Source organism: Calonectris borealis, chromosome 14 (genome assembly GCF_964195595.1).
Source record: "Calonectris borealis chromosome 14, bCalBor7.hap1.2, whole genome shotgun sequence".
NCBI classification, from domain to species: domain Eukaryota; kingdom Metazoa; phylum Chordata; class Aves; order Procellariiformes; family Procellariidae; genus Calonectris; species Calonectris borealis.
Window position 1 is genome coordinate 6,558,001 of NC_134325.1, and position 25,197 is coordinate 6,583,197.

Genomic DNA, 25,197 nt, shown 5'->3' on the forward strand with positions numbered 1-25,197 from the left:
TTAAACCAAAATATTAATTCCACTGGCCTGAAAGCACCACCATCTTTCCCTGTGAAAGTTTTTCTGATGTTATAGCAGTTGCTCAAGATTCTAAGGTGCAAGTTAAATGATTTCTCTCTTAATTTTTATGCATTTTTATTTGATTTTTCCTTTTGGGGATAGTGTATTATCATCACATTGTGGTTGTTACATGTCACTGTGATGACAGTAGCTGAAATAACAGAGGCACCCCATAATGCTTTTGTAAGGTGACAGTAATCTGATTATCCTTCCTGAAAGTAAATACTTTTGTTCTTTTCACTTGTTGGTAGAGACTTAAGAAAGTCATGCTGATGCTCAAAAAATATGAGAATATGACTTGATAACTATTTGCTACTTGCTGCAATATTGTTAGCCATGATAAAATTAAAGGGAAAAAAACTGCGGGAAATAAATAAACCATATTTGTTTTTTTATATCTCTGATGTTAGGAAATCTGCTCTGAGATCCAGTATAAAAATAAGGATGTAATGTGCAGTTTGTTTTTGCCAGCAGATGAGATATATACTCTTTGGAGTGTCACCCAATGAAAATGATACCCTGTGTAGTCAAATGTTTATTTACTTGCTCATATATTACGTTTTGTCTGTCTGACGGCTTGTCTAATAAAGATGAACACGTTTGTGCTTCCTCAGATTGCCATATGCACTCATAGATCTCTTCACCAAATTGACTGTTTCTAATTTCTCACATTCATTAGTTCCACTACCTTTTACTATTGTGCAGATATATTTTTGTGTAATTATGTATTTTATCAATCTCTTCTTTGCATCTTACTATGATAATTTCATTAGACTTGTTTCTTCAGAATGTTGTTTTGTTGAGGGACTGACCTTGCAAAGTTACTTGTAATAATAGCTTGTTTAATTTCCATCCAAATTTCTTATATAACTTTCTTACTAATTTTTTGGTAAAATTTTGTTCAGTTCTCCATGTCTACAATTATCTAATCTGTTATTCTTTCACTATATCAGTCCAATTTATATCTACGAAAATGTTGATGGGTGCAAATCCATGTCCTGGTAGGATCATTTTGATTTGAAAACCTGTGTTTTCTGGTTTATATATTGTTGTGGTACTTTAAAGGTTTCCATGCCATATGGAGTGCAGCAGCTTATTTGTTTGCTGTGGAACTTGTAGTTGTCATTTGGGATATATTTTCTACGCTGCACTATTTTTTAAAGTATTTGCCTGTTGCTTTTTTCATATATTTTCACTAATTTCAGAGCAGTTAAACCATTTTGATGCCAACCAGACTAATACTATATATGTTCAATAAGCAGAACTCTTTGAGAGAAGCAATTTTTTCCACCTAGGATACTATATGAAGTAAATTCCTTAGAGTATATGTTCTGATAGGTTTGCATCATTTTGTGTTCTTGAATATGAGATGCTTGTAGGTGAGGGACAACAAATACAGACCTATCCTCAGAATTCCCAAAAGTAACTGAAATGACTAGATTTGAGAATTATTGGTCATCACTTCAGTTGAGCTCTGATTTTTTTTGTGTGCTATCCATTCTGTCCTGAGAAAGCTGAGAATAACCTCATTACTGCAGAGAAATTTTCACCTTTTGCCACAAATTTTACTGGCAGAAATGAGTAAAATAAGTGAGTTAAAGGCAATCTTCAAGAGAGACTTATTCATGCTCTTGGAAGTATGTTCAATGCTCTCATCATGGTTTCTTTTATGTAGATCTTGAAAACCAAGAGCCAGAAAGAAGTGTAGTATCATTCAAGAGTAGTCCATATTCCTGTCTTCTCCCTTTGTTTTTCAGACTTCCCTGCATTTAGAGCTGTGCTCATATTATTACTGTGTGTGCAGGCACTGGAAAAAAATGTGCTGGCAGAGTCTGATGCAAAATATTCTTGATGTTGTTCTTCAGAGTATTATTATGAAATGGCTTTGGTTCCTTTTACTTCTAATAGTTTAATTTCTGATGGATCATTAGTGTGATTTCAGAGCCAGACACCTTAAAAGAAACTGAGTCTCAAACTAGAGGCAATTCACTTTACCCCTAATCTGTTAGATAATGCTCTGAATCATCAACATATAGAGGAAGCATAGAATAATGAAACTGGTAAGAGGTATCTTGTATGTGAAGGCAAGGACATTAGCTGAAGGTGAAGACGTTCCTTCTTTCTGTTCTGGTAGGACTTCCTAGGGTAGAAGTCAGATTCTGGTGTGTTGAAATTTCCTTTTGAGGCCGTGCTTTGGCAAGATGCTGTCTTGTTGCTTATAAAATGACTAAAGTGTCTACCAAATGCAAGTGCCAAGTCAAAATATGTTCTGTATTTTGGTAATTGTGCAGAAAGAACACCAGATGGTTCTGATGATGAAGTGCTTTGGGTGGGATCACCAAGTTTTAATGGATGGCAAACTCCAAAGGCTTAATTACCAACCTCTCTAGCAGCATACTTTTTATCAGAGTGGACAAGTTATTTTCAGACAGAAAAAAGAACAAACCATATATTTCTTTGCATGTAGCTGAATAAAAGCCACTTAGCCTCTCTGTAGGAGTATCTGAAACTCAGAATACTTGGGCCTAATAGAAAGGGTGCCAAATTATGTTTCCAAAGTGGAAAAACTATATTATGAACAAGACTCTTTTTGTTCGAGTAGCTTGATATTTTCCCAGCATAGTCAGTTTTCAGTGTGCTGTTAATGTATAATTCTCCTACAATATGAATATATCCTACATTTTGGGTTCAGGTGTATAACGATATTTATTTTCCATGTCTAGTCTGAGATGGCTCAAGAGTGGTCTGTTCTTTTAGGAGATTTTCCCATTGGAGGAACTTGGACAGGCCACATTTAGAGAATCTAAACAATTAAATAGCGGATCACACAGCACATTTTATAACTCCCGGAATGTTGCTTGATTTCATAAAGTAAGTCCATACAAGTTTGAAGTGTTGATTGATTTGCTTCTGCAATGTTAAAATTTGACTTTTAATTTTAATACCTTCTAGCCAGCCTTAATAACAGCATAGCAGTAATTTGTGTGCTGAAATCGCAGAGGACTTTGTATGTATTTGAATGAAGTGTTCTGCATATGATTTTTTTTTCTTGCATTTGTATATATTTACTAAGTCCTAGTGATGTTAGAGAACCTGGTTATGTTAGTATTTGCTTCCAGTTTTTACAAAAGAATAGTATTACTCTTGTCTGAAACTCTAGTTGTTATTGTCATCGAAATCATTGAAAGTTTCACCTTAGTGTGATTATAGGGTCAGCTTGTTGAAATACATCTTGGATGAAGCATAGTTGAAATAATGAGGCCAAGTACAGCCATCACTTATATCATGCAAATTCTTTGGCTTCTGTAGGATTGGACTGGCGCAACTGTGAAATGCTGTGAAATTTGAGTTTTATAAAATGTGAGAATCCTCCTTCTTATATTGCCAAATAACAGTGAACAAAACCAGAAGGGCCTAACTGGTTATGTTTTTAGACCCTCTTACCGTGTCTGCAGGAGCCAGGTTTTAAAGATTGTTGGGACTTGCTGTAGAGCACAGCTGCTTATCCAGGTAGGGAGAGGTATCAAGAGAAGTATCATATATGATTGATGGGAGACTCTCTTGTTGGCATTGAGCCACTTTGTAAATTTTTTTATATAATTATCTCTTAATTTTTGTACATGTACTTAAGCAACTTGTGATTAGTTCATCTTAAAATCGGAGTCAGCATGCTTACAGAGAGGATTCATCTGACTTCTAAGAGTAATGTATTTTTTTATACTTTTAAAATGTTTTAATAGTATTTTTACTGATTTTTGCAAAGCTCTACGTGGCTTAGACTGGAATTCTGCTATCTCTGATCTTATTGAGTAGAATCTTATTGCCTGATTTTCAAGGAGGTGACTTGTGATTAAGGTGTTGCTTAATTGCAGAAACGACCCCAGTACAGGGTGTGAGTATTAGAAATGTGTGTTGCTTCATCTCCCTCCTAGGTCCTCAAATTATGGTGTGAAAGTTCCACAAACTTTATGTTGGCACTCTGTACAGAAGAAATATCATCCAACTGTAGTATTCTTAAATTATTAATAATTAAATTATTTCTCATGAGGTACTTCAGAATTTCATCTGGAAACATTATATAGGTGCACTTGTGGTGATTAATAATAATAGCGTCTGACTTTGTGGTGAATTATCAGGTATTGATAATTCAGCAAAGTTCTGAAAATTTCTAAGAGATTCCTTACCTCATTGGAGTGACAGAATGAAGAGCAAAATCCTAGATCCAGTAAAATCATGGTTGTCCTGCAACAAATCAAGTACAGCTGGGTTTCAACCCTGGTTCCAAGAATAGCCATGCCTTCCTGTGAGAGCAGGGGAGTCCCCAGGGTTTGATATATTTTTTGTGGGACCACATTTATTCACACTGAGTAGCGTATCTGTTGATACTTTCAAAATGCATGTCCTCTTAGAACTTCAAGACCCTTTATGGCAATTTACGCAGCACTGAGAACAATGGGGTCCTGAACGTAGCTGCGACCTGCAGTACCACCCTAATGCACTTGGTTGGAAAGAAAGCAAAGGATTAAGTTATTTGGAAGCAAGGAGTAGTTAGCAATAAAAGAAATGAAATCATAAACGTGATCATTGGAACTATAACTAACATTTTACAGTTTCTTAAATGAAGAAAGAGAAGAATAAGGATTAAAAACTTTGTCAAGTGGGAAAGATGATCTATTAATGTGGTTTTGGTTCTTGAGAGTGGCATTGGCTAAGATTTTAAACCTTTCCTTTTACCTTGATTTCCCAGAAAGTTTTATTGTAAGATTACTTATACATAAGTAATAAACTTTGCACTGCATTCCAAAGGGTGCATATGCTGGAAAAAGAGGGCAGAGTCACCTGGAAAAAGAGAAATTTCTAGCTCAAAGAAGCAAAGTACGTCTAGTTGAAGTAAAATAGAGGAATCAGTAATTTTACAAAAAAAAAAAAAAAAGAAAAAAGCAACCTACATACTTCATAGTGGCTGGGGAGTAGTTACAACTTGTGCTCTAATGATTTCTGATGGATGTTGCTGTAATGTTCACTCTGGTGTTCGTTAAAAAGAAAACGGAGAAAACAACACCCTAAAATTCCACAGCAATAGCTGCTTCATTTAGCACAAGACAAAAACATATTTGAAGCACTTCCTAAAGAACTTTCTTTTTAAAGAAATATAAGTTATTCCCTGTATATTTTTCTTTTCTCATTATTTTCTTTTGTTTAGTTAAACCAGTGATAAGATCTTGTAATGAGACGTGTCAGGCTGATGAGTTAATTTTGTAAAACTTTTAGGGTTGCTATCCAGATTAATGCCAACTTTTTGAGTGTGTGGTTTTTTTTTTTTTGTTTTTTTTTTTAAGATCAGTATTTCATTTACATTTTTGAAATATCATATGCAAAGCACCTAGTAACCACCCCTCTAGCCGTCAGCTTTTCATTGCTGCCTGTCAGGATCATGCTGAGGGCAGGTGCAGATAGCCTGAGGCTCAGAGATGTTGAGTGGTGCTAGTAAATGCCTGGGGATACGGTTTTATGTGACTACCTAAAAAGGCTAGGAATCATTTTCATCACGTGAAAAACAGAACCCTTCCCCCAAACTTGCCTTTAAATTTGTACCTTAGGACAGTCTGTCCTAAAGCGCAGGGCACTCTGACTGCAAGATCCACGGTTTGCTAATATGTGATCTCTGTACACAGTACAAAAACCAGGCTATGATCATAAGGCTGATCTTTATGGACTGATAGAAAGTAGTGCTTTAGCATTTTAACCTGCTTGACTGTTAGTACTCATGACTGGTCTTAACATAGATGGGAGTTGGGGGTCGTTGTATCATTTATTTGACGGGCAATATTGCCTGCAAGGATTTCTATCTATGGTGAACACATTTCAGTTCTAGTTTCAAAATATCTTGCAGAGGTGAATGTTGCAGAAAAAAAAAGGAAATCAAAATCTTTAGATGATAGGTGACAAGAACAAGTATTGTTCAAAATCACAAAGAAGATTTTGACAGAGATGTCACAGGTGAAAATCAGAAGAAACACCTGGTTAAGTGTCCAAAGCTTGAATTCTTATCAAACTGATAGCTTTACCATTGAAGGCAAATTTCTGTTTCAAGGTGTACTCTTTCTTTAATTAAACATAATTTTTTGCTTGCTTTATAACTAATGAAGTAGTCATGCTTTAGGAGAGACTGAAAGGCGGCTGAGAGGTTTTTATTTTGCGGGCTTGGTGAGGTAATGTGGTTCTTCTTTTTTTTTTTCTTTTTTTTTCTTTTTTCATGTGATTTATTTGCCCAGCAGGTTTGATTATTGTAGATAATCACAAATAGAATGGTCCTTTGGGCAGAATACAAAGCCATATCCTTCCTGGTAGCACTCTGTGCCATGTACTTGGGGAACCGCTTTCTGACAGAGGATACGTGTGCAAGATGGGATTCTGACTGACTGAACGGATCCTTGAAGAAAGAAGTTTTATTTACTTATGATTCTTCTAAAGTGAAATTAAAATGAGAGCGCTTGGACCTCCTTTTCTCTGGTTATTATGTCAGTAGAAATGAATTTCAAAAATCGGAGCTGAGAGGGGAAGTTAGTATAGGAGGTCTTTTTAAAAAAAAAAAAAAGACTTAAGCTATAATTATTATGTTTCAGGGTTTTGGGGAAAAAAAAAAAAAACCAAGATATGTAGTAAGGAGGTTTTGTCCCTCAGGGAATCCAGGGAGTAGACCTGAAGGCAGACATTCTTAAGGCCGCCTAATTGTTTTTTATGTCCTACTTAACTAACTTCGAAAATCTGAGCTTCAGTAATATAGTACTCTCCAATACAGAACCCCAATATTTTGTCTGGATCAACACTAGTTTCAGTGGGAGCAAATGGCACACTTACATCATAATATTACAAAATAGATTTGTCAGAAAAAAATGTGAGTTTGTGTACAGCTGACTTAGCTCCTGGCCATTTGGCTCACAACCTGCTTATATTAAATCCTGAAGGTAAGGGTACATTGTTGCATTTTTCTTTTTCTTCTTCTTCTTTTTTTTTTTTTTTTTAATCAAAACCACCAATCTTTTTTTTTTTGTAGTGTAAGTACACCGCAGTTGTGACAGGTTGAATTTCCAATTTTCAGGGAATTTTCAAATCCAAGTGCTATATGGTATATACTTATGCTGGCATTTTAAATATGGTAATGTGTTCCCATGCACTAGTATTATTGCTGATATCTCTAAAATAAGATATACTTTTCAGCTATCTTACCATTTGTAGCTCTTGGAAATAATGGTAAACCCGGGCTTTCACAATTAACATTTCCATATATATCTTTCTGCTTGAGGGCTTTAGTTTCCTGTTTAAGAGGTTTCTTGTTACTATTCCAAGTATTCTCATGCATATGTAGGTAATACACTATCAAAAATTGTGCCAAGGAGTTTGCATCTGGTAAATGTAGCACAAGTACAATTTAGTAGGTGTTCAAAGTCAAAGTCCAATGAAAGAACCCGATGAAGACGTGTCCTAAACCCTTTCCATGTTCTGTGTGCAACAGCTTCAGACTTTGAGCAGTGATGTACAATGACTCAAAGCCTCCCATGTTATTTAACTGTTCACAGCTCTACATAATTCTTGATGCTTTGTCTAGCAAGGAAAATACCATCATGGAATTTTTTTAATTTTTCTTTCCAAAAAGACCATTTATTTGCTCAGAGATAATTGTAGATGAAATAGAAATATATATATATAGATAGATAGATAATATATTAAAAAATTGGGGATAAATTCAATATGTAGCTGTAAATATAGATCGGTGTTTTGAATCGCAAGTCAATGTGATTCCATTTTTGTGTAATTGAATTTCAATTTAGTCCAGTCCAGAGCTTATGAAGCTCATTAAAGAGACTTAACTGCATGCTGAATACAGTTTGAATAACATTTTATACTTTTTATACTGTCCTTTTCGGTCATATGACTGAGCTGAAAGAAAATACCCTCTTTTAAACAAAGCCAGCCAATTCTTCAGTAAAATTACTTTAAAAATTGGTCTGAATATGAAAGAGCAGGGAACCTGACACGTTACGTATTCAAAAGATAAAGGGAGCCAAAAACTACTAATATAATTCTGATATACAATTTGTCAAGAAAAAATACATCAATGTGGTAGGCTAGCAGCTCCTGGTATGTGTGTTGTTCTTTGTGCATAATGCAATTGTTACATAATGTTATGATTAATATTAATAAATTAATATCATTAATTATTAATAATGCAATTACTACATAATGATAATGTTATATAATAAACAAAAACATTGTTGTTATTTTGTGTTAAAGTTGTATCCAGAGAACCCTTGAGAAATTGTTTTGCAGTAGCGCCCTGAGACTCTGTTATGGTTGCAACTCCCTGTACACACGTAGGAAGAGATTAAAAAGCTATCATTCCAAACGGAGAAAGTACAGTTGAGGCACAGAGAGAGAGAAGAGAAAAAAGTTGCCAAATATTGTAATGCAGGTCGATGCCAGAGCTGCCATGCCTGACTTCGTGTGGCTGATTTCAATGGTTGTGTGACAAATGTGGGTCTCTGAAGAGTGGCCCTGGATGCCATTTCCAAGCCATGTCCTTGGACACCGCTGCTTCTCTGGGTGTAGAAAGTAACTTTCCAAGTGCAGTTTTTATTTGCTGTAAAACTCTCTCTGTATTTGATATATCCTTCTAGCAGCACCACAGATTGGAAGGGTTTCTGGTATTTGGAACACCAGCCATACTTCTTGGGGCTTTTAATGCTGTAACTTTTCGTCCTGGGCTTAATTTGCCTTGCAGTGCCTTCAGCGCATGGATCTGTATATGTAAACACTACAGAAACGTACCCGTTTGGAAAGCTTTCTCTGTTTTCTTCGTATTGATTCAGAATGACCCAGCCTGTGGCTATCAAAACAGCACATAGCTCACAAGAAGTTCAGAAGCAGTTTTTGTGTCATAGCTACATCATGTGAGTGGCAGTGGGCTGGTGGAAGAACTGCTGGGAAAGCTGAGTCCCTTGATGTGGGAGCAGGGAGCCGGCAGCGCCCAGCAGCCTCCCCGGGCCACCGAGGAGGCTTTTGTTATCTCTAACCCATGAGTTATAACTGGAGTTCCTCCTCTCCCTTCAGCCTTCCAAGCAGCGTGGTGTATGTCTTGTGGTTCTTATCTGCTTGAAAGTATGAGTACAGAGCTTATCAGATCTGGAATGCTAGCCCCCTTCCTTTTATACAAAAGGATAAATACATATTTAGGTATTTCTTTCATCTGCACAGTGAATTAGAAAATTTGGTGTTTTCAAGTGTAACTTTGGTGGCAGGTATAATAGTACATTTAAATTAGTTGCTGGACACGTGCAGTACGTTTTTCATCAAAATCCTTTTTAGTCTTAACCTGATGCTATGCTATGAAGTGATACAGCCAAAAGACCTTAATTTTGTATTCTGTGCTCCGGTCCTGTAGTGATTGGATGCTTTATGGCTACGCAGGCACACAGCAGAGAAACCTTCACGAGCTGCCTGTTGAAGACATAATGCAGTCTTGCAAATGCATGTGCCTTTACAGAAGAGATCATAAGGAGCTCTTCCAGTCAGTTATATAGTATAATGCTGCCAGATCATGTGCCACAACTGAGTGATACCCTTTTGGGAGAGACTGGGACCGACTGTTGAGTGGTGATGCTTGCGGGGTTCCTTTTTTTAAGAGGTAGTTTACAGAAACACCATCTATTGTATGTGTATGTCGACATGCTTATTGTAGGCAGATGTGAGGTTGCACTAAACTGGAAGTCATGTAGTTTACGTAAGTGCTAACCATAGCTAAACTGGATTAGAGTGGGTTTATGGCCAGTCATCTCCGAGTGTGGGCAGAGCGAGCTCACATCTCCCTGCAAAGCACTGTGGAGATGTGTCCTATTTTAGGTATTTTTTTGAGCCTCGTTTTGGTAATAACGACATCACAGCTTCTGATATGTAGAATTGTAAAGCATCACTGTTACAGAAGGAGGAAATAGTAGCCCCTTTTTGTGAATAAGGAACTAAGAAGCACAAAGAAACTCTTTTGCTGAAGGTTGAGCAGAAAACCTATAGCAAAGGCAGCGACTGAGTCCAGAGTTTTGGAGACTAATGTTTACATCGTATGCACCGTGTTGTTGTTATTACCTCACTGTGATGCAACATGTTTTAAAATGACCAGTGTCGTAACAGGTGGTACGCTCTGATTCCTCCCTTGATAGATCATTTGGCTGCAATCTCTGTTACAGAGTACAAAAATCCAAATGAGGATCATTGCCGAGGGTCTATTCTAAAATGAAAAGCATTAGGTAAACAACATTGTGGTTGTTTTGGTTTGGTTGGGGTTTTTTTTGCTTGTTTTTTATTTTTTGCTAATGCATGGAACCAAGGAGAGTGAACAGTTTAAGAAACAAGCCAGCAAAGGCAGTAAAATACAATCCCGGGCCATTGAAGAGAAGTGACACAAGGGGCAGATAACAGGAATTTCCTTGTGTCGTTGGTGGAAAGTCTCATCTATAGTGGTTAATTCCTGTATTTACTTTCCTGTTTCAAAATGATTGTGTATGAAAAGTTTTCTGTGTGTAAGTAAACCATTCTTCATTGAATCACCTTGAAACAGTGCCCTTTACCTCAATTAAGTAAGATTTTTAGAAATCCAACTCAATGGATCTCATCATAATCAGCCTACTGCCCCCTTAATTTTTGAGATTGTGGTTAGGGGCTTACAGGTCATTAACATTTTAATTGCGAAATTTTGCACATTTCGGGGTGTGAAATTGTTATGTGATTCAGGCCCTAAATGTATAGCTTCATTTCTGTATTATTCCTTTTTCTCATTTCACATCATGCTATAATTCTGAAAATAGTTTTTTAACAGTTGTTGAACGGTACATATTTCAGTCCCAGCAGCCCACAATGATAGGCCACATTCTCAAATGATACAACATGATGCCATGCTTTTTACTAAATAACTGCTTCCATTTTTTACTTGCAGGCTTTCTTCATGCACACTGATGACTGTGCACAGAAAATGCAGACTACCTGTGGAGTTTCTATCTTAGAAGAGTCAGAATATTTTAATTAAAGATTTTATAAAATGAGTAATTTTTTTCTGCTTTCCAAAAGTGATGAAATCTTACGTTCTGAAAACTAAAATCTCTTGGAATTATTAGAGCTGACGGTGTTTGGGCAAAAAGAGGACTGCTTTATAAGTGACATTTGGCTATTTATGGAATTTTCTTTGGTTTTCTTATGGCATACAAGATCCTGCAGTCATTTAGGATGTACGTAATCTGTTTTATGTCCAGTGTTCTCTTGGTGTCAATATGCGCTTGCAGGACAAGCAAAAGCTTAGCTTTTTGAAAAGTGAGTTATTTTGAAGGATTCTGTGAAGTTTTTGGATGACTGTACAGTATTCTTAGTCAAGTCAATGAGAGATGGTTAACTTTATTAACGCTTCTTTTAAGCTAGGCCTGTGACTTTTTGGTGTTTGCGGAAATGCCGTTGATTTTATTTCATGTTACCTGACGTTAGGACACCTTTTCCTTTTTGAAAAAAAAAACCCAAACAAACAATCAAGACCATGAAAACTGCTATGATGTTTGCTTTGAAGCAAACATTTTCATTTAAAATGTAACCTTTTTATGGCTTTCTAAATGGAGTTTTTGAGGCAAACGAGAAGATAATCAACCTTTGCTATTTTCATTGAAAGCTGGTTGCCTGAACCCTTAGGTCCTTTTGTAAATCCCTGTCTTTGTGGTTTCTTGTTTTCATGGTGTTGGCAGTTTGTGTCGTTTGGGTTTTTTATTCTACTTTCCAAGAGTCCATGGGAGTCCATGGTGTGTTACCTCTGGGTGTTTTCAACAGCAAGTGTCACAGAAGTATAGCCAGTAAGTTCATATAGATCTGCTATATTGCATCTGCTTTTGCCTCAGTTTCCCTGCCTTGCAGCCATGCTTCAGCTTGTAGGTTGGAATGCTGATTAGTGCCAGAGCACTGGAGTCACTGGTACACAGATTTAGGTCTTTACGCTGTATTTTTCCTCTGCCATCAAAAGTTTTGGCATTTTAACAGAGTGGTAGAACAGAAAGTCAGCTGTAGCACAGGAAAAAGAAAACATAACCTTTTTCACTTGGTTTGTGCTATGCGCCGATTTAAGTATGAAACATCTTTTGGCAAAGGTACCTGAAATCAGAGCATAGGTTTCTCTTACAGCTTTATTTTTCCCCTTTAGTGGAAGTGGGACTGGGAGAGACAGTCTTCAATAAGAACGCTAGCAACTTTCCAAACAAGCATCTGAAATACCTGCAGAAATTGCAGGTATTGAGAATGTTTTGTGAGCATTTTGACTGCAAAATATCTGACTGAAGTTTCTGGTGGGACTTGTACCAATTAAATCAACAGAATAATTTAAAGAAAACTTTGTTCTTGTATGTGTTTATGCAACAACTATTCACCCGTGTAGTCACCTGGAGTTCAACTCAAGACATCTAAAGTGAAAGTGTAAATGGTTTAAGCTAATAGAATAAGGGCTAGACTTCTGAAAGGGTTAGGTCTGTCTTCTCAACATCGGCGGGAGCTGGCCTCCCAAACACCTTTAAAAACATGATGCAAGTCTTTTATTGATAAAAGAGACAGGTATTAAAAAATCTAATGGAACAACTACTGACCTGTATAGTATTAGTTCTTTGTCTATTTTATTTATGTAATAAATTTATATTTAATTATATGATTTGTATAGGATACACCTGATAGAAATTTTGTATTAAACTTTATGATGTTAGTATTTGATGGACAGAGGGTTTTCTACATGGATAAGAAAATAGTTATTTTTTCGGTTTAAGAAAAATTACCTGGAAAGCTAAAAAGAAAAAAAATGATGCGAGGCTATAGAATATAGGACTACAGGTGTAAAAGAGAAAAAAAAATAGTTGGCAACTTCTTCATCTAATTAGGTCATGAGGTTTGCTTTTGTTTTTTTGTGTGTGTGTTAGCTATATCGTCTATCTTTTGAGCAAGGAACTGTGCAAGGTAAAATGAGTCAAGGCAGTAAGAAACAGGTATCATTTTCTTCCCCAGGTTCTCATACTTGAATTTTCACTCTGAATAACTATTTATGGTCAATTAGATTGTTTTCAGCATTTTACTTATACTCTGGTTGTGTTGGTAGACTACTGCTATTACTGAACACTTAATTGATTCCACTATTTTATTTAATTTACAAGGGGGTGTGGTTGAAGGAAAAGTCAGTTTTGTATGATGTACTAAATACAACAGTCTAGCTCAGATGAGTCCATTTTGAATAGACTGGGCTGTTTGGGGTTGGTTTTTTTTTTCCCCCTTTCTTCCCCTCCACCCCCACCCCCCCCACCCTGACCAGCTATGTAATGGATAAGTCTGCAGCTGACTCCCAGTTCTGAGGTGTTACCTGAGCAACAAGCCTTCATTTGCTCCGGATCCTTGGGTATGGTTAGCCCTGTTCTGCCTTCTCCCTCACTTGCACTGTTGCTGTAGGAATCAAGGTTTCACATACATATTATTCTGCAGGATTTTTTACCAAACGGAACTTTTTTCCTGATAGATTAACTGAGTGCTAAAGCAAAATTTAAAATTTTGTATATTTAACCTTTCCCCCTAATTACTTGCCCAGAAAAAAGGTTTGGTGCTTTGTTCCTAAATTCTCTACATGAGGTGGTGTGCGTTAAAGTGTATTTATACTCTTTTGGATTAATTAACTGTGACTTTATGAACCACTGTCCTTGTTTAATTGGTGGCTCCAAAGCACACTAATGGCATAAATCAATTGATAATGAGATTCAGACTTGCTTTTAAAATATATAATAACACTGCATTGATATAGCAAATGAGATTTGTTGACTCTCTGTTGGTATTACAGGAGAGAAGACACAATTAAATATGTACTTTCAGGATGGGGGAGGGCTTGGTTGGAATGAATAATATGCACTTCAGGGTGGGAGTATGAAATAAGGAGGATATTCTACATCAAGATAAGTTTGGTATTCTCTCCTTGTCTCTAGGCACTGTGCAGTACTGGCTGGTGCACTTTAGGATACAGAAATGTTGTGGGAAGGTGTTTCTTAAAGATTACTGGAGGCTAACAAAAATGATGATTTCATCTTAAATATAGCTACATGTTTTTAAACTGAGCTTACACCCACTGTTTTATGAACTGCAAATTAATCAGATAGCTCCCAGAGAACAAAAAGGTTTTGACCTAACCTAGTTGCTCAGGCTCCATTACTATTTTCAGTTTAATGTTACCCATATCCATCCTCACATTTTGGAAAGAAAACAAGGGCTGTGCAACAAAGTTTCTTTGTTTTCATAAGAACTAAAAATGTGCTGTATGTAGACCAAACAATAAAAATAAACTACTGAACTACCTTCTAATGCATGGGGGTTCTGGAGAGAGGAAACCATGGATATTTAGAGGCATAAAGTGAGTCATTGTGCTAGTTAAAGAATTTTATAAGGCGAGCTCTGTGGGTTTGAGTTGCATCTGTTACCTTTCCAACTAGAACTGAGGGGTATGCAGGAAAAAATGTTGGATTTAATCATGCCTTATAGTGAACGCATTGTACTTAGGCTAAGCTTCTAACCGGGATCTAGACTGTAGGAGAACAAAATCGTTAGTCTGTCTTTCTGTATGAATTTTGCCTTAGATGGGTTCCACTTAAATACACCTAAACAATGTTATTTTACACCAGTTAAGCTGCAAAATGCTGTTAACAAAATACTTTAAAAAAGTAGTTGATGTTCTGTACCACTTGAAAACAAAAAACCAAGCAAAAAACCCCAACAAAAAACCCCAACCCGCCAAAAAAACCCCTCACAGCTATTTTCCTTATTAAAAGATAACCATGCTTGCATTTATGATAGTTCTTAGAAGCTGTAATGGACCAGGTTGCTATGGTGTGAGATGCAGAACAATGAAATAATTGTTTCTCTTGGTATTGGCTTCCTGGAAACAAATTCTGTGTAAATTACTTGGCTGAAATAGTGACAACAGTCTTGTGTGCTGTTTTATTTAGTTCATAGTTAAAAATCATAACTATTCTATAATAATCAAAAAGTAACATTTATCCGTTCTGGGCTTTCTTTTGTTTCAACTTTTTTTCTTTTATGTTTTCAGGTCAGTTTCATGAATTCAAAAGCATCTTACCAGTGATTTCTGGGAGCTGGGGCTGATTTTCTTGTGTATTTGTAAGTATCTACTGATTAATTTTCCTGTTACGTGCATCTTTCTAATAGCCTTTTAAGAGGAAGAATGGAAGCTATTTTAAAATGTCGCTGTCACATCACAGTTTTAGAATGTTCTTTTATCAAGAAATGTACCTAACTACTTCTAAACTTTTTGTTGTTTTTTTGCTACCAACTTATGCTTCAGTTATTCAGAGGGGCTACAGGTGCTTGAATTAACAGTCAATATTCCTGTTATTTCAAGTTTTCTTTTCACTTTCACAATAATAATAATAATGAGAGAACAGTGTTGCTTACAGTAACACATCAGTTGTGACACTTGCTAATGATAGCAGTGCATCTTGCTGTTGTGATGAAAATTATTTCTAGAAATGAATTGGGGCTGTGATTCAAGACTGATGGGACTTTTAGAGCAAATGCTACATGGGTTTATTGAGGAAACACTAGGACAACCAGTATCTGCTGAACTGGGAATGTATTTTTATATACCCTGGAGAAAGCTGACCTTTATGGTTGCAGCAGAATGACTGAGACTGTACTCATTTAGGCCATGGCCCAAGAAGATGTTTCAGCGTATGCCCAAGTTCAAATAAAGCAAATGGGACTCGGCCTATGCATAAATGCTTTGAGAAAGGGAAAGTTAGAGGAGAGGATCTGGGAGGAAGATAGTTATTTACACAACGAATAGAAAGCTTTCAGAATTGCTGTTTTGGATAGTCTTCAGCTTTAGTCAAGTATAATAAGGAAAATCTAATGGGACTTAGACTTGGCATGATATAAATTATTGCAGTACCTCTTGCATGAGGTAGTATAAATGAAACCAATCTATGCAGTTTGTTCTCTTAAGTTACAAATACAGTTTATGAATAAATATTTATTCAATCATTTGTGGAAAAAGATGTTCACAAAACTACATTCATCAGGGAAAAATGTGGCTGGTTCTCCCCTCAATATGGAAATGTGTTCAATTTGTACTAACCCTTCCTCTTTACAAATGTTTATTTTCATATATGGTTTTGCTATTATATTTGCAGTTTCTTCATTTACAGGTCAGCATCTTTTTAATGAGCATTGTCAGTCATATTTAAAGAAAATATTGTTATCAAATAAAATAAACAATTTTTAAAAAATAGTACCATTGAAAAATAGTTATGAGAAGGCAATGTAAAGTGATTACTGACTTGCGAGCGAGGAATTTGTTGTAACTCTTCCTGGCTTTGCCACTGCATGTTTTTTCCAGGCAATCAGTTAGGCTTTCTTTGCCTCATTTTTCTCGTCTATAAATGGAAATAGTAATATATCAGTCAATACAAACAGTACCTCTTTATACCTCAATATGGTGTATTTTCCAATCAAAGCAATGGAATAAATACAATCGTAGATTCGTGGTGAACTTCTTTGTGCGTACCAGGCTAATTGGATGAGAACCTGTAAGTATTGTTTAATTCATGTTCATGTAGTATTATGAACATATAAAGGGCTTTAGTAATTATATTGCGGAATCCTGGTCTGAGTCCTGCTTTTCTTGGTTGACAATGACAAAAAGCTGCGATGAACAAAATTGACATAAAAAGTACTTTGAAAACAATGTTTGTGTTTAGGTCAATTAAGTAAGTACTTCAACTTTAATGGGAAGTATGGACTGTTGTTATCACACAACTTTACACTGGCTGCTGTTAGTTGTTAGTACAGTTGAGACACTTTACAGCATTGTGACCTTTTATAGGTGTTCTCTGCAACTCAGAGTTCAGTCACACTGACATGAATATCTGGAGAAGCTAACGCTATGGCTGACTGTCCTTGCTCTCTGATTAAAGGACTTATTTTAGTATTTAGCACTATATATCTAGGAACATATGCAAACCTTATGTTCACAGAAACTGAAAAGAAAATGTAGGATTTACAACTGATGGATTCAGCCCGGTGTTTCCTCACATACTGAAAACAGGATTGAAATACACATTCTATAGTAATACAGGTTTAGATCTTCTTAAATGATCTCTATTGTACCTCTCTGAACTTGCAGATATTCCATAGGTAGTATACATCAGTTCAGCAGATAGACTCTTACTATTCAGTCGCAGTAGTATGTACAGTGTCATAAATTTTCACTGTGCTCTATAGACTAATAGGATGGGTTGTTACCTCAAGTATCTTTCAATTTAAAGGCTTGATTTCTGCAAATACTTATTCATGTGAGGCGATGGTGGAAGCTGATGAAACCAGGACCAGGACCTGAGGCTGAACAAACGGGCCCTAAGCAAATGATACCATATAAGAAGGGAGCTTTGGGGCGTTGGTGTGGAAGACAAAAAGTTGGCATATATAAGGAGTTTTAGGAAGATTCAATTCTAAGCAGCATTTAAAAAATGCTCATGAGAAGCGTATACTTTTTTTGTGGTATGTTATAATATTTGGGCATGTTTTTAGAGTGTGTTTGTTTGATCTATACTCCAAAGGGAAGGGGTGTAGATCAGTGCTAGGAAGACTGATCTTTGAAACTGTGCCTATTTTTTATATGGGAATACAGCGAGATCAGCTAAATACTGCTATAGGTCTATACTAAAGCTATTTCAACCAGGGGCTATAATAACTTTTTCCTCAAATTTTTGAAAGTTTTGTCATAGATGCATTCTGCTGTAACATGTAATTACTTGGATCATCCAGTTCAGACAACTTTGGGGTTTTTTGTCATATTTGGCTAGTTTTGTTCAGGAGAAAACAGGATTGATGATTCATACAAAAGTAAATTTCATGGAAAATGTGACATTTGTGCTTTTGTGTTATGCCCACAGAGTAATTGTCCTAACTAAACGTTACTTTTTTCAAGAATGTGGTCCGAACATGGTTTAATTTATTTAATTGTTCTTCTCAAGTAGGTTTGTCCAGTAGTAAACTGCAATAGTTATTTAAAGTTACAGATGGCAAAATAAATGTCCTCTAATAACACAGCATTTAAAACAAATTTTGCTTGTACATCAGCAATCAGAAATACCTTTTTACTAGCAGTTTGGTTTCTGTGTAAACATTTTATTGTGACTTGACTACAAAGTGAAAACACTGACAGAGGAGGGGTAAAAAACTCTGAAATGAATGGTGTTAAAGCCCATGAAACTTCAGTGTCTTGTAAGAACTGCTCTTCAGTGAAAAGCCTGTGTTGAAAATATGGTGAAAATAATATGATTGCATTTGAGACTAAAACTGCTTTAAAAACAAACAGCAGCAATTTTTTTCCAAAAAGGTTTAACAACAAAAATAGAAACACTTAGGGGACACACACATGCACACACATTATAACACAACAAAACTGAGATTGTGAGTAGGTAAACTTTTATCTTTTCGAACGCTTATTCCAATCAGCATATCATCAGGGAGTATGCTCAAACACAGTATTTAATATTTTTTCCTCAATCTTATTTTTAAGGCAATTTTTGTACTTTTTTGGGTTTAATTTGGAATGGTCCTATTTAAAACTTAGAGAGTGTGTTTATTTACATCATGGAGCATCTGACTAAATAGATTTGTGCTTTGTATTTGTACCAGCTTATTTAAAAGGAGAATACTATTAAATTGTGAATATTTACATGATAAAGTCAAAGAAGACACAGCTTATTTGGAGCAAGTGAAGACATATGTGGCTTTGGCACTATTTACCTTTACGGGTTTAATTGGTAACATCTGGTGTTCTACTGAATTACAGTTAATTTATTTGGGAAAATATAGTGTCTATGCTTTCTAGAAAAGCAATATACTGAACTCAATTCTTAAAAAGTTGATCTCCATTTTTGTCTTCATAAGATATAATTGTTCATCAGCATTTTCATCGAGGAGGTGTTTATCAGCTTATCACCTACCTCCTCCTATAAAGAGCTGATTCTTTCAAAATTCCTATTAAGAAAGCAAAGCGATGCCTTACTAGAAGCTCTGTTTGCTGCAACATCCATACTTTTTTGGCATGTGTGTGCTGGAGGTATCAGAGGTCTTTATCCTCTTCTGCCTACTTTTCTGCTAACATTTGTGACATACCAATGTAAAATGACGTGGCTGCACCATGAGGTAGTCACTCAGCAATTCGAAGCTCTGCTTTCCTGGGATTATTTTATAATTGGTGAATATAAAATCTGCTTCTAGTAGAACACTATCTACTGTTTTTATGCAATGCTGCACTACAGTAACACACAAATTTTCTGGTAAGTTCCAGTATATAACGTGAGGCATAAATAAATACAAAAGCAAGGCACCTGCCCTGAAGAGTTTTCTTGTCTGAGAAAGCTTCTGTAAGTACACGTATTTTAGGTGTACTTAAGAGAGAGTCAGCTGAGTAGAAACAAAATGGAAGGGGGAAAGGACATTTCTTTACACTCGATTAATACCTGGTGCGTAGATGCCCAAGCACATTTGCCAGTGTGGGTCTAATAGAAGCATAGTTGCATCCATCTAGAGCTTTGTAGTTGTACCTGAAGAGAGGAAGGTGTGGAAGAAAAACTGAAGGAGAGAAAAAGGTGGCTGGGACATTCATCTGCTGAGAACAGGGCAGAAGTCCAATCAAAACTACAAAAAGTTGTGTTTGTTTTTTAGTATCTGAACTGAACTCCCTCCCCGCCCTGTGCTTTTAGCTGGGATGTCTGATGGACTCCCCTGCGTGAATTTTTCTGAAGCTGTGTGGTTGTGGGAGGTCACCTAGGGACTTCCAGTTCTAATAGAAGGAGTGTCTGTTGCATGATGCTGGCACAGAAGCATGTTCCTATCTGAATTCCCATTTACCTTCTGAGTGCAGCAGACATTATTTTGGCTGCTTCTCTATTGACTGTACAGACTGTTTCTTGGTAATAAGTAAATAAATTAATAGATCTACAAAATGCCCATATTGTGGAAGCAATATGCATTGTATTCATTTTGGCCAGTTTTCCTTATAATAAGCAAATAGAACTTAAGTTACTTCTAGGATTTTGATATTTAACGTAGCACAGAAATCTTCTTCAATTCTTTATGAAGAATGAAATGTATGCCACAAGAGAAAATATACAAAGTAACAATTTTTATTCATATAAACCAAAAGGGTTTCATGCTATTAGACTCTTCAGCACTTACTAAAAGGAGGACATGGCTGAGGGTGGGAGTGCTTATCCAACCAGCTTCTGACACACTGCTCAGCGGCCATATATGTCGTCTTTGCTTACTTTTTGATGAAATTGGACCATTTAGTGAACTTGCTGCTAGAAATGCTTTTTCAAAGGATTGTCATGCTCTGGATGTCAGCGAAGACCTCCTTGCTCTACTGCTGCTCCGTATGTGTGCTGGACAAGATCCGTGTAAATGCACTAGATCCATCTGCTGTCTAAAAAATTCTTTGCAAGAGTACTAAGCAATAAAATGGAAGTCCTCATCCCAACAATTCTATATGCTGTTGAAGTTGCAGGCAATGCTTGGGAGAGAGGAATCTGTTAAGAAATATTTGTGCTAAGAAGCTGAATTAAGAATGTGGAAGCAAAGTGTTCGTACAAGTCCGTACCTGGACAGAGTCCTATAGGTTTTCGGCAAATGATTGGCATTTGCAGAGCCAAAATATTTTTAGAAGAAATGGTTGTGCATCACAAACCCAAAGTATCAGGTCGCTTAATAACTACGATGCAGGATCTTAGAAAAGCTGTAAAGAGAATTTTCTTTAAGCCACACTGCGAGTAGTAAACTATATACAGTATTTCTCCTTCTACGTAAATTACACAAAGGATTTCGTATTCTGTGCTATGGATGAACAATACCGACAGTTGATGTCAGCATTAACTTTTCAAATCATATTACTTAAAAGGGTGAGGGTTATAAAGTGTCCACAGACAGCTTCATTTTCTCTCTGTCTTCCTATTGCACATATACCAATGGCTGTTTGATTCATTTATTGACATAAAACAGAATTGCTTAGAACTAGCCACTCATTCATCATAATCACAGTTACAAGAGAGCGTGGGGTAAGAGGTTAACTGCTTGCTAGATGTATCAAGATCTTTGGTATATACCAAAGCCTGACTCAATAGAAATCTGATAATGGTCTGTTGAAGGTAAAACATAAGTGTTAATAGCTAAATAAAAAAAATGATAAAGACTGTACTGTGAAACACTCACATTTCTAAAGTTAATTAAAAAGAGCTGATCAAAGTGAAGCCTCCATTAAAAATGATACTTTAAGATATTAAAGATAAGATAGAGCACAAAGGTCAATTTTAAAAATCAGTGTATATTTTTTTAAAATTAATTTTCCATGAATTAATTTTTTTTTTCTTCTTGGCAGCACTTTCATTGATAATTAAAGTATAAATAACGTGAGAATATTCATTTGTACTTTTAGTAGTTTAAGTTCATGCACAGTGATGATGGATTGATGTTTTGGGCTATCTACATTAACAAGACATTGAACAAAATCAATTTGAACTAACTGGGAGCAACTTCTGTTCTTAATACATGTGTGTGATGGGTTCAATACTGTGCGTCATAAAATATTCAAAGACTCCACTTGTGTAAATACCATATTATCTTTATGGGTTTATTAGAGATTACTGTATAATCCTGACTCTGAAAGTTAGTCTGAAAGATGCTCCCTGCGGGAGCCAAAAAGCCCCAGGGAGTAATTAATCCAATTCTCCGATGCTAAAACAAAGCAGGTTACATGAGTTTTTGAAGTTTCACCTCTCACTTCTGCCTTCCGTGATGAAACAGTTCACAAAATGTAAGACTTCATTCAAAGTTCTTCTTTTCAGTATAAAAAGAAAAGTTTGATTTAGAAAGGGAGACGACCTTCATCTGGAAGTTAGCAGGAATGGAGGTCAGACTGAGACACATGGTCCTGCAGAAGATCTGTAGGGCACCAGAGTGAAGGTGGATGACTAGCTAGCAAACTGGCTGTGTATATGGAATTCCTACTGATTTAGTATCTATTTTCTACTCAAATGCTTTAGTATTTGATATATAATACTTTTAAAGAATTGCCTGGTCATTGGTATAACATTGATCTACAGTTAGATCTGCTGAAGTGATCGGCGTAAAAGCATAGGAATCTGAAGCCAAGCTTAGCATGATGAAAGTGAAGTAAAAATTTTGCTCCCCAAAAACTCATAACTGACTCCCTAAAACTTCAGAGGTGCTCCTACAGCAGGCACAAGGGATGAGAGATGTGGTTAACTTTGGAGAGTGTGATAACGCTCCTTGATCCTATATCAGCAGTTTTATGAACATCAAATCAGGCTCATGATTAGCCTATCCATCAATGGAAAGTAGGCAGCCCTTTGCATTTCAGAGACAAAGAAAAATGTTCCAGAAGGTACCTGGTTTATTAAACAATTCTGTGAAGTTTGTTGAACTCACTTTTATTTCTCCTGTATTTCGGAGGTATTTTTTAGACTTGAGCACTCTATCTTCATAGAACATCCACTATCTATTTATTTAAAGATATGATATTTTCTCTTTTCTTTTTATGTCTTTAGGGTTTGTTTGTACTATTGACATTTTATTTCATTGTTCCATTTTTACCAAGTAATTTTAGTTTGTATAAAATCCACCAGTGAAATTAAATAGCTGAAATTATTCTTTCTAAGATGCAATGTTCTGTATTTGTCAACACTAGGTTTCATGTCACTTTGCTGCTTCTTAACCCAGTATTTTTACAGTATGGTTAGAAAGTCTTAATTTTATGGAACATTTCCTCCTCCAAATCATGATGTAGATTTTAATATAAATTTTTGAAAAGCCATTTCCCCTACAACCGTATTGGATCTCCCCCCTGCCCTGTATCCGCTGAAGAAGTTATTTATTAGAACTCTCTTATCCTATCTTGCTTGGGCAAGTTTTTATCATTGCTAGGTTATTGACCTTTTTTAATTGATTATATATTAAGGTAGCATCCCACCCTAGCAAATAGTCCTTATATACTTCCTTACTGTGTTCATTAAAGCCTAACAGTGTATCTATGTTTGCAAGAAGTGTGAATGGGTTCAAAAGGAATCTTTTGCCCAAAGATTTGTTTGGTATGAGTTGAGGTATGTTCACTTGCCTCTGAAATACCAGGTATTGGTTGTTGCCCATTCCAAGATTCCTCTGATCCAATATGGAAACCTAATATGTTCTTAAATGTCCAGGTCTTGAAATATGATCAAGGAACAAACAAGCTGCGTTTCCGATCCTTCACAGCCCCATTCTCAGGCAATCACAGCTAGGAAGTGACTATTACTACCATGTCCGTGTATAACTTTTCTGTTAGTTAGTTACTTGTTTTTTAATCTCTTGTTCTTAAAGATGTTTTTTATGTACATAACTATAATTTTTAGAGAATGATGAGGGGAACATAACCATGCACATTCTATTATCTTTTTGCTGTATTCCTCAAAACAGCTGCAAGACCTGTATAATCTTACTCCAGATTCTTAGATTTGTATGTTAGATAACATATATGCATCCTCTTCACAGGCCAATTTACTCGAATAATGATATAATTATTGAAACAAAATATAATAATAATTTTTCTCTTCCTGTAATTTTTTTTTTTAAACCGAATTTATACATTCTGTTTGCCACAGTTTGCATTATGGATTTGTTTCAGATTGCACAATATTCAGCAGCAAGCTATAACAATAATCAATGTTCTGTCCTGTAAAAGCATTTAGGTGGAGTTCATGCATTCAAAGAGTGTTTTTTTTAAGGCCACATAGATTCTTGTACTTTACCCCAGAATCATGCCGGCCTTCCCCCCGCCCCCCCGCTCTTTTTAACTCTGGTGGTTTGTTTCTGTGTGTGAATAAACTCCTTCGTTCCTCCAAAACAGCCTTCCGTTTGAGATGGCTGTTTTTTATGGGTTTTTCCTCACCCACCCACCTGCCATTAACTATTTGGTTACCACTTGAAATACTTCATCATCGAGATTCAAACTCATTGTCCTGTGGCCATTGTTGCTTAGCAGAACACCCATGCTTGCTTCCTACACAAACACACACACAAATTAATAACTGAGTGGAACTCCTCCTCCTCTGTGCTCCAGAAGGAGCTGCTCCAAAAAGAAGCCATTTATAGTATCAATAAGCTGCTTCTCCAAACCATGTACAGATGTGTTATTCAACCAGTTAATATTGGGGTAGTTAAAATCACCCATTATTATTTTTCTGGCAGATTTTGCCACTTCATTAATATCTTTCAACATACTGAGTTGCTTGGCTGTTCCTTCTTTTACATGGCTTATATCATATCATGCCATCACAGCATATTCTGTAGTTTCGAGTTAATTGCCCAATTAACAGTGGTATTCATGAAGTGCTAGGAAAATTCCACAACTAATGATTTGGACAATTTCAAAATAGGTTGGTATTTCATAGTTTAAAATGTCAAACATGCCAATAGCTGCAAGCTTAAGACTGTGCAGGCTTAGAACCCAATAGTTCAAAAATTCTGTATCACAAAAATCCTAATCCAGCCCTCAGAAACATGTTTCCCAGCCCCCAGTATTTCCATGTAGGGAAGTTCTGCACTACCCTAATATCTCCTTAGACTGGTGAGGTGGGAGTGTGAAATCGGACCTCCTCGGCTTCTCTGTATTTTGTGGAAATGAGGAATAAATACCTTCTGGCAGCAGTGAGCGCACCCTCGCCCCCAACCTGGCCCCAGATGATGTTCATGGCAGCGTTGGGGAAGCTGCTGTAATAACGGTTGTATATATGCTTACAAGACTCAGGAAGACGGAGACGTGAGTGATTGGAAGGTTGTAGGATTTGCTAGAGGACTTTGTACTTTTCTTTCCCGTTGCCTGGATTAGGTGGGGATATTAACAATACGTAGTTAGCTTTGATGGGCCATTGTTCCCAGATGCAACTGAGAGTTGCCAATAGACTCTCTAGGCAGAGATCTGATTGATTGTTTTGTCTCACCAGCTGCCGTGCAGACATGCCA

At 36.4% G+C, this 25,197-nt stretch overlaps 1 protein-coding gene across 4 annotated transcripts in view; it reads left to right on the forward strand.

Moving 5' to 3' along the window:
* The window catches only part of SOX6 (SRY-box transcription factor 6), a 375,857-nt gene that overhangs the window by 37,443 nt on the left and 313,217 nt on the right, over positions 1-25,197 (forward strand). For all 4 annotated transcript variants that reach the window (XM_075162744.1, XM_075162748.1, XM_075162750.1 and 1 more), the window contains exon 2: positions 15,206-15,276. The gene's annotated coding sequence lies outside the window, so the exon portion shown is untranslated. The remainder of the gene's footprint in view (positions 1-15,205; positions 15,277-25,197) is intronic.